The 11,224-nt window shown below is 42.0% G+C and overlaps 1 long non-coding RNA gene across 1 annotated transcript; it reads left to right on the forward strand.

Annotated features, from left to right (window-relative positions):
* Positions 1-7,144: 7,144 nt before the first annotated feature.
* Positions 7,145-9,797, forward strand: LOC306644297. Its single transcript, XR_013759274.1, has 2 exons — positions 7,145-7,330; positions 7,838-9,797. It is a non-coding gene; the product is annotated as an uncharacterized lncRNA (long non-coding RNA).
* Positions 9,798-11,224: the final 1,427 nt, after the last annotated feature.

The following is an 11,224-nucleotide window of genomic DNA, read 5'->3' on the forward strand; positions in this document are numbered from 1 at the left end:
GCTTTGCCCCCCCCCCCCCCCCCCCCCCCCCAGCTTCCTACTCACTGTTTTCTAGTTGGAGGCCAGTGTCCTCCCCTGGACATCACATTCTGTGCTTCTTAATAGGCTCCACCTCCATTCTCTTTCCACTGCCACTCCCAACTCCCAACTGGAAACCATTTCAGTCCGACTCCTGATCCGACTCTTGTATCATCTATGAAGTTTAAAAACCAGGGACCAATGGACTTTGGCTATTGAAGCCTGAAGATACTAATGATAATAGTGATGCCGCCGTTTACCCGTGACAAGTTCTACTCCCTCTAATGTTGAAGTTTGAACACTAGAGAAGCACGCCAAGGCAAGCATATTAAGCAGGTTTCATTTAAAAGTAGTAATAATACAGACTTTTCCTGGGAGGTAGAAGGGGGTCATGGCTGATGTTCTAGAACCCCAAGAAGTGAGCGCACCCTACATCTTTTATTAGGTTAAGTTTTCTTTTGTTCTCCAGTTCTCTCCCCGCTTATCTCTCCTTGTCCTGCTTATATGAGTAGGCCTGAGTTTTGCAGGTGAGATGCATAAAGTGAGAAGCGAACAGGCAGGGGGAGGGCCAAAGTGATTGGGCCAGGCAAGGGCCCAGGGGTCATTAATTAGCAGCTCCCTGCCTGTAGACCTTGACAAGGGCAGGTAAATTTGGTAATCAGTGGGCCCCAGAGATCCTTGACCTTCAATTTTCCCTGGGGCAGTCTCCAGAGGCAGATGGTTTTCATTGCCTCCATTTCCTCGATTTGACCCAATTCTATTTCTACACTAACTGCCTGTCCCCAATTCTGGCTTCAATAGGAAGAGCAATAGAAAGCCTAACACTATCAAAGACAACACTAGAAAGTCACCATGGATATAATTCAATAAGTTCAGCATTATGATATACTAGTATCCAATAATTTTGTCCTGGTCTCACCCCAATGGACGTAGACTGGTATTTCTCCTTCAATGATAAAAATGTTTTGAATGTAATTTCCTTTGAAAAATATAGAGAATTTTTTCCTAAGAGTTACTTATGTTTGAAACATTATTATAAACTATTTATAATATAAAGCTGCTACCCCGCCCTTATACTGCATTCATTTCCCCCACCTCCCAACTTCTTGTTGCTCCCCCGCCCTTTCCACTGAGGTCATTTCCCTGCCTCCCAACTACTTGTCAGTCTGTGAACATCCTAGCTATCTATTGGTTCATCAGTCAGCTTGCAAGTATCCTTCTCCATTATTGGTCCCCTGTTAGCCCCAGGAATTCAACTGCTTAAGGATGGCCTCCCCGCCATCTTTTTTCATGCTTTCTCTCTCCTACTCATTTTCTTTCTCTCTCCTCCTCGCTTTTCACACTCTCTCTTGCAAGCGCTCTCTCTCTTTTCCTCTCATTTTCTCTCTTACCCTGCAGGGAGACACTCTGTTTGCTTAATAAACTCCCTTATGTGATTTCCTGTGTCCGGCATGGTTTTCTGTGTTCTTATACTATTCCTCTTATACTCCTGATTCTCTTATTCCTCCACCCACCTGATCTCCAACTCAAATCATAGTAACTTGGAAAAAAGACACATTCAATCCTCCTTTACTTTTATGAAGAGAAAAAAAGTCAATTAAGCAAGTGTGTAAAAGGAACAAGCACATTTGAAGTATTCAGTTTTGGCAGATTGACGAGGTAAATCGCCTCTGTCTGGCCACCAAGGCATTTATTAAATGTTGACTCTGAACTAAATTATGGAGAAAGCTGTGTCTCTCAAGGGTTGTAAGACTCAAAGCTTGGTGATTTGCTCATTTTCAATTCTTACATCTATATGCTACATTGATTTGGAGACTGAGAATAATGTTGCATTATTTTTCTATGAAACACAGAAGTGTCATACATAGTATCTGAAAATTGGGAGGATCTCTAAGAAGTTGTGAGTTCACCTGCACATCCTCCCTAGAAGTTCCACCTCCGAATCTCCTCCTGACCAATGAACTCTGAAGACAGGGGTTGGGCACCTTCTACAGCATCGGAGATGAAGAAAAGGTGGTTATGTTGATGTCTGTGTTTATTCAAGGTTCTGCCTCACCCCAGCCAAACATGGACTATAATTCTTTCAGAACTGTTCTGGTAAATCAATAAAACCTCTAACATATGTAGAACAAAGATTTATTATTCAATTTTAAAATGTATATGTGTGAGAGGAAGTTAAAACCCAAGGAGCCCAGTCGATAAAACCATCTCATTCCTGGCCAGGTCCTTACTCTGGATGAAGTCATTGTCTTCTGGCCATGTGTACCAGCCACTGTAGGAATTTCACACCCCTTATTTAAAGTGGAGTCAACAGATATCACTGTGGCTAATCTAAATAGCAGTGGCTTTAACCTACTACTCATCATTTCTGGGGAAATTAAAGAAACAAGACAGCATGCTTTAATATAGACATGAGACGTATATTCACAGATAGGGATACCTTGGGATAAGAGGAGAGACACTGTTTAAATCACAGGAAGGGATATACTTTAAGGGAAGGGTCTGCAGAGTGACAAGGAATATGTATATGCACATGTGCACCTTCCTCACTCAAGTGAAGAAGCCTTAAATGCTTTCAGGGTTGGAAACAAATTTAACAGCAATTTACATAGTATTTGCATTGCATTGTATGTAAGTAATCAAGAGATGATTTAACGTATATGGAAAGATGTGGGTGGGTTATATGCAAATACTACACCATTTTTCATAAAAGACTTCAACATTCACATATTTTGGTAGCCGTGAGTTTCCTAAAATGAATATCCTGAGCATACTGAGAGGTGACTCTACTCCAGGGTGTCAGCTTCAATCACCACACCACACCATCTCTCACTGCTACTACGGTTCTATCTTCCACCTTCTCACCTGTCCCCAGTTCAGGGCTTGGCTCCAGATTCTTGATCCTTCTCTTCCCATGTCCTGGGCAAGTCATTAGACTTTCTCAGCAAAGATCTTCAGATATGTCAATTATCAGATACTCAGAGACAGAGGTAAAGAAATGAAAACATCTCAATTTTAGAACTGAAAAGAAAGAGATTTTCAGATCAGTCAAAAGACCCCTTGTTAGAATTATTGAAAAATGTCAGAACCGAACTGAGTCGGACTGACACACCCCTCATAAGCGGACCTCTGTTTACTCCTACTTAGGAACAGGTTGGCATAAAAATCTGAGCAAGCATTAAAATCAAAAAAGAACACCCAGGTCTGTATGCGCTTCAGCGTGTACTTATGGCGCCCTCTTGTGTTTACTTTCAAGAAATACAGGATTCCATCCATCTGAACTGGGCAATTTTTGTTAAATTGATTTCTCTCTCTCTCTCTCCCTCTCTCTCTCTCTCTCTTTCTTTCTTTCTTTTATTTTTGGCACTGAGGATTGAATCCAGGGTGGCTTTATCACTGAGCTATATCCTCAGCTCCTTTTTTTTTTTAATTTTGAGACAGGTTCTCACTAAGTTGCTTACAACTGATAAGTTGCTGAGGCTGACATTGAACTTGTGATCCTCCTGCCCACCTACTGAGTCCCTGGGACTACAGGTATGTGCCACTACACCTGGTACTGGGCAATTATTTTTAAGAAATTTTTGTTTCCATTAAAAAAAAAAAAAAAAACAACACTTGAGTTGTCTGATTTAAAAACCAGTAAAATTGCAGAGGAAAACAATTATCACCACACGCCAATCCCATATCTGTCTTATGTGTATGTGTTATCTCGTTTTATTTTTTAAAATGCCCTCTGAACAAACAAGTCATGTAAGTGTTGACCTATGGGGAAAAGACGGAGGTGGAGACAATAAGACTTGCTCAAAGTCACAGAGTGAATCTGTGGGAGGACAGCCTACACCACCAGCCAGTGCTCCTGGCTGAACTGAGCCTAATACTCTTCCTCAGTTGTTTCACAGGATGTTTCAGGTTGAGCACAGACATCCGAGGTCCCCATCTCTGCAGGGTCAAATTGTCACCAAAGCGGGCAAGTGTGAGTTATCTCACAGAGTATGGGGGAAAAAAGTGAAAGTAGGCATCAGAAACAAGGTAGGGTTAGGACTGGACACCAGGGCAGTAGACTGTTATATCCTTGCTCACCTGCTGCTCACCTACTGCCCACCTGCGTTGGGTAACTGGGAAGGAGTATCCCAATAGGCAGGGACAGGGCTCGGTTGGGCTTGCATCTGTGTGTGCTCTGCGCAGGAAGACCCAGGGGTCTGGGTCAGGGACCTCACACCCGGAAGGTGAGCAGCTTTATCCACAGGTTCACACTGGCTAAGTTCCAGTCCTTCTCTGCCTCCCCACCACAACCACACATGTGTTCACATGTCTGCACCTTTTTTTTTGTTTTTTTTCCCCACTATTTAAGTTGTCTGGAAGATTCCTCTGCTTCAGCCTTCAACATTCCACTTGTTTTTCAAAGCCAAGTTCAAATGCCATCTCATCCTGGCTTTCCCTGATCTTTTCATCTCCTCCTAATAGCCAATTATAGACACACACACACACACACACACACACACACACACACACACGTCTTATGGGCATGTTTTGCACCTGTTTTCAAGACATAAAATGCTCTCTAAGAGAGAGATTATTTGTCTCCCCCATAATCTGTGAGCATATTGAGGACAGAGACTTGACCCTCATTGTATTTAGTGTTGAGAGAGAGGTACCAGGAACCACAGAAGTGACCAATGTGAGCTTTGGACCAGACAATTCCAACCACCATACGTAGACTCAAACCTTCTTGGCAGATTCTTGTGTCTGTAATATGTGATAACAGTAGCTCTTAGGAAAATTAGTGAAGCAATAGGTGTAAAGCTTTTATACACAACAGTAGCAGCTTTAACATCGACCAGTTCAAACCCTTAGTAATACCAACAAGGAAACACATCTGAATAGGAATAGAACTGACTTGCCCAAGATCAGATAGAACTGCTTGGACCTAAATCCCAAACTTCTGAGTTCCAGATCAGCACCTGAGAACTAACCAAAGTCCTTTTCACCCCATTTTCTTTTGTGATCCCAACAGTGTAATGTATAAAGCTGCTCCTCTGCCCATCAGGTGCAGTCATTGTCCCCGCCTCCCAACCACTTGTCAATCTGTGAACATCCTAGCTAGCTATTGGTTCATCAGTCAGCTTGCAAGTATCCTTCTCTGTTATTGGTCCCCTGTTAGCCCGGCAAAATTTAACTGTTTACTATAGCTTCCTCTCCACCTTTTCTCATTCTTCTGTCTGTCCTCCTCACTTTTCTCTATCCTCCTGGCTTTCCACTCTCTCTAGCATGCGCCCTTTCTTTTCCTTTCTCTTTTCCTCTCATTTTCTCTCTTACCCTGCAGAGAGACACTGTTTGCTTAATAAACTCCCTTATGTGATTTCCCGTGTCCGGCGTGGTTCCATGGAAATTTCCTTACATCTGGTGCTGTGACTTGGGATGGATCATTCCACTGTTGCAAGTGGAACCTCATCTGAGCCCCAGTGCCCCCCCGGATACAGCTCCACCTTCCATTCTGCCCGGTTGCTCTGCTCTGCATTTATCATCAGACTTCAAGTTGGTGAGTAGGCCGGTTCCCCTAGGCCGATTTATACGGCAGGCCCCCTTAGTCGGTCTTATCTACTGGGTGGATTCCTGATTTTATGGTGGAGATTCTCTCAGGGTTGAGGCTCATCTTGCGCTCGCACACTCGCCCTCGAAAACCCTGATATCAGGTCCTCAACTCTTCTCGGCTTTTGCCTGGTCCACTTGGATGTTTGTGTGACGACACCATCTATGTGCCACCTTCTCATCTCCAGTCGACTACTCTGTGGCCTCGGGACGCCAGGGCACAGACTCAGTGTATCAGTCCCCACCATGGAATCTGGGTCCTCCAATCTGGCAGATTCCACCCTGGGAACCCTTCACCCAACTCCCAGTACTTAAAGCCATCAAAATCCGTTTGTGTAATGGCACACAGCTTCCGTGAGCGAGTGGGCAGATGGAAAGGGATTCCTTATCTTCCAGTCTCTTCTTTCTTGTTTCTTGGCTCTTCCTGCAGGCTCGGGTGCTCCAGACCCTGCTTCTCCGTCTTCCCCTGCTCCCCCATGTAATATAAGCAGCTCCATTCACCAAGTAGTGGGAGATATTGTTTAACAATTTTCTGTGTCCAAACCTAAATTAATTACTAACAAGGAAAAAGAGTTAAAAGGACCTAAGCATCAAGTTTCTGCTAGAACATTTTAGCCCTTTTCAGATTCACATCTCAGTCAAGGCTTACATTGAAATGTAAATGGAGGAAGGCACAGTGGGAGATCAGTCTAAAACCCAAAGAAAAAAGTGTCCATTTTAAATTTCTCCTGGGCTACAACTCAGAATACTTTTCTCCCTTTCACCTTTTCTTTCCTTCTCATTTTCTCATGCTTTAATTAATAACCATTATCATTTTTCTTCTAGGACTTTTGTTTTTCTTAAATGCTATATTTTTGAGCTCACAATTTTGATCCTACATACCTGGATTAATAATTTTTGGTCAGTTCTTTTTATCCAACTCTAGAGTTATTTTTGAACATCCATTACATTGCAATGGAGATAAGTATTACAAGGCCTTTGCTTTTGTGTTAAATATAAGCACACATAAAAATTAAAATTTTAAAAATATCCAAATATTTTTAATTCACATGATTTAAAGAGGTTCAATTTAAATTGGGTAAACTAATAGAAATAAAATGTCCTTAAAATTAACTCACAAGTCTCTAGGTGGTCAAACTAATAAAATGTTGATGTTTATAAAATGTCTAACATCAATTTTTCTAGGACTTTTCTTCAACAGGAAAGAGACAACAAATACTGTTGGTACACTTGTCGGATATCTTGGTTTTTTTACAATAAGATGAGTGAATTAGAGTTGACATGTATGGGATTACTCAAATGGGTTTGTTAGAGACATCTGATTAATTTATAAAGTTATTCCATGGAGTAACATACTTAAAAACGTTATTCTTTGTATATTAAATGTGTTCATATTTTCCAGGTATACAAACCTTTAAAGCAGAAAATTTGTCAAGCTGCTATTCTCCAAATTAAACTTGTCTGTAATGGTAAACCTATCATTTAATGTTCTATTATAGGACCTGTCATCAGTAGAGTACATGTAAAATTTGTTAAAGTTATTGAGAGCCTGATTTGTTTAAAGGTTAAGCATGAAAGCATTTTACCACTTTGCCACACAAAAGGATATAATATTAAATTGTGTTAATTAATGTTCATATAGACTCAGGAGTCAATATATGTAAACTTCTTAAAATGACATTTAAGAAAGAGTGTAATGCACAGTAGCAAAAATGGGACAACAGTGACTGAGATTGGGGTCTCTGATGACCTCATGGCTGTGGCATGCCTGGTGCCTGGGAGTGCTCCTGTGCAGGGCACAAGATGCCTAACTGCTGTGGCAGTACATTGATCTCAGGCACACAGCTCTTGGGCAGGAAGGAATTCTTTTGCTAGATAACCAGTGTTTCATCAGCTCCCTTCTCTGGTTCCTCCCACCTTACAGTAACTTTGGAAGCTAACATTGCACATATATAAAGATTGCTGACATAACTCTTTAGATCCGCATTTCCATCAGAGTACACAGCTCCATCTGATCTCAGCTTAATCTTCAAAATCTGTGTTTATATTTTCTAATACTCCTTTGCCCCTCACTGAAAAGCCCCATGTTATCTGAGATAAGGCTCTGCCTCACAACCCTGCTACACATTACAATGGCTCCAAAATAAGCCTGACTTTAACTCATTTAAAGTTTTGTTCAAAAGTTTGATGTTTGTTGTAAAGATTACTGTGATCTCAAACAGGAACTCAGCCAAAATTCAAGATAGCTATTGCACAAACTGAATGTTTTACTGTTAGTGATTCCATTTTGTATTTTCCTTGTAAACTCTAACTGTTGCCTGATCAATATTTTGCAGAAGTATTGCTTCAAGAGCAGACACTGTAAGTTAACTTGGAATAGTAAGCCATCAACTATAGGACAGATAATGTAAACCCCAATTAGATAAAAGGGAGTAAATAACTGTAAAGTCATAGACATTGAAGTTAAAGCCCAGTACTCTTACTATATGACTGGTGAGACTGACTTGCTTAATGGTTAAGATCAAACTTAGAGATTGAGATTAAATACAGAGGTCAAGAAAAGTCCATATTTGGGTCTTGCCCTCAAAGTCAGCCTGAACCCAGGGAATAAGAGGACTTCTCTAAAGAGGTTTGCAACTCTGGGTCACACAACCTCCTGAGCAAGGAGATTCATGAGGCCACTAGTGGAAAAGCCACTCAGTGCACCTGCTGCAAAGGAGGGTCAAGGAAAAAAGGAGACATCCCTGGTGCTTTCGAGGAAAGCCACCTCATCAAGGAGACCCTGCCTAACCAATGGCACTAATGGAGCTAAGAAGCTGCTCTTAAGTTCTCTATGAGTAACCCCTGTGGAAACTCAGCTGACTCTTTAATAGACAGAAACAGGTCACTTTGACCAACTTGATCTTAAACACCTAGCAAAACAGTTAAAACCAAAATATAGCCATTCTTGGGCATTTAAAAGAAATAATACTTAAATGTAACTTAAGTTGTACACTTGTGTTAGCCCACTAGAATAAAGACTAAAAGCTACAAAAGAGAGATTCTTAGGCAAATGTGCCTGATAACTATCAAGAGAAACTGCCAGAGTCAGAAGTTTTAGTCAGTTTAAAGCCTACAGACACAAGTAGGCTTAATCTTGTTTGCTAGTAACAGAAGTATAGAGATCTCTACTAAATGTTGTGTTTACATTCCTGATAACCTGAACAATGTTAAAGTTCCCAAATAAAGGCCATGTTCTCTTCAGCCTTTGCTAGGCCTTGTTATGGGAACAACTTCTCAGTTCTTCCACCCCCTCGTGAGGAATTATTGACTTCTGTCATCTTTATGATATTCATTGGCATGTTCCAAATTCCACAACATTTATATTGTATCAATCTCATTTCAGTACTCCTTTCTTTTTGTTCTTCTCTCATAGAAGCACCCATCCTCAGATGCCTGTACAACCTGCTCTTCCCAACTGGACTTCTACCATGAACCCCTCAATTTACCTGATTTCTAAAAAGGGAACTCCAAACTGCTTGCCCCACGCTGCCCCCTTCCAGCTTGAAGAAGCCAGATTGGTCATCACTCCCTTTCCCTACAGCAGTGAAGTAGTTCCTAGAATTAGAGGGGTAAATGAAGTCAGAATTGGGGACAGGCAGTTAGTGTAGAAATAGGGGATCAGTCAAATTGAGGAAATGAAGTCCATGAAAACCATCTGCCTTTGGAATTCTGGAAGGAGAATGGACTTTTTTACATCTCACCTGCAAAACCAACCCCAGTCACTTAGGCAGGAAGGAGAGAGAAGGCTTCAAAAAGAACTGGAGAGCAAAAGATTTTCTTATAAAAAAAGAAATGGGGGAATGTAATGTATAAAGCTGCTCCTCTGCCCATCAGGTGCAGTCATTGTCCCCACCTCCCAACCACTTGTCAATCTGTGAACATCCTAGCTAGCTATTGGTTCATCAGTCAGCTTGCAAGTATCCTTCTCCGATATTGGTCCCCTGTTAGCCCAGCGGAATTCAACTGTTTTACTGTAGCTTTCCTGCCATCCTTTCCATTCTTCTGTCTGTCCTCCTCACTTTTCTCTATCCTCCTGGCTTTCCACTCTCTCTAGTGTGCACCCTTTCTTTTCCTTTCTCTTTTCCTCTCATTTTCTCTCTTACCCTGCATGGAGACACTCTGTTTGCTTAATAAACTCCCTTATGTGATTTCCCGTGTCCGGCATGGTTCCGTGGAAATTTCCTTATAAACAGCAAATAAAATTGATGCCAACACATGCTCCATAAGATTGTGTCAGTTAACTGTAACAAAATACTTGAGATAATCAACTTCAAAAGGGGGAAGATTTGTTTTAGCTTGCAGTTTCAGAAGTTTTAATCCATATTTGTTGACCCTAATGCTTTTGTGCCTGTGAGGAGGCAGTACATCATGGCGGTGGCATGTGGTGGAGGAAGTCCATTCACCTCATGGCCAGGAAGGAGAAGAGGAAAAGACAGAGTCTCACAATTCCCTTTGAGGTCATGCTTCCAATGACTGGAAGGCCCTGCACTAGACTCTGCCTCTTGAAGCTCCACCACCTACCACAGTTTGGGGACCAAGCCTTTAACACATGGGCCTTTGTGGGACATTTAAGGTTCAAATTATAGCAGCCACTTTGCCTATTGTGCCTTTCTTCATTCAAAAAGAAAACAAGTTCTCCAAAAACAGACACCAGCTCTCCCTTTCCCAATCCCCTCTCCTCTTTCTTATGACCTAACACAGGAAGTGGCCATGATAGGAACTGAAGACATACTTGCAAATCTCTGAGTGATTCTTAGCTTCCTCAGTTTTCCTCAGCCTCAGTACCCAGATCATACCTGACACTACCAATCCTAAATTTGACAAGCTCCCATCCCCACCCACTTCATTCATATTGTCATTGTTTGAATTCATACTTAATTTTCACCTGCACCTGCTGGGCTCTGTTGGAGCCATACCTGTAGGTGACTCCTGAGAATAGAGCAGGATTGGGAAGTTACCACCCACAGTGTCCAAGCACTGGAAGCCAGCCACCTTCTAAGGCCAAGTTAGAGGAATAATATCATGCCCCCAAAAGAAAAGCAAAGTCAAATTGCATGAAAAACCAGTCTACACAGAGATGAGAAGAAGTGAGAAGAGGCATGGGGTGGAGGGAGCCCTTGCTCAGTGGAGTCTGGGGAGGCACCTTTATTTTTATTTATCTGTTTTTGTATGTATGCTACCTTACACTTGGTAAATAAGTGGGCTGGGCTGAAGATAGTATGGGAACATCTCTGTCCTGAACATTGCAGCTGCAAGCAAAACACTGGCTTAAGGATTTTGGCCAGGACGTCCAAAGAAAAAGTCTCTAACTTCTCTTCGTCATGAGAGCAGACTTTATCCTAGACCTTGCTTTCTTCCCTTCCCGTAAATCATTTCTGAGTGAGGGCTCTGGGGCTGACCTTGCTGGCAATGCAGCTGGGTCCTCTTTCTACCCGGTCTCCTCAATGTGTCTGGTTTATGAGCCAGCAGTTTTCCAGGGAGAGCAACTTCACGGCCATCTCTCTGCACCCTGAGCATATCCTTACACAGGCAGGTAGGTACCCTAAATCTAAACCAAAGTTTCATCCGTGGTCTA

Source organism: Sciurus vulgaris, assembly GCF_902686455.1.
Source record: "Sciurus vulgaris genome assembly, chromosome: 14".
Classification (NCBI taxonomy): Eukaryota; Metazoa; Chordata; class Mammalia; order Rodentia; family Sciuridae; genus Sciurus; species Sciurus vulgaris.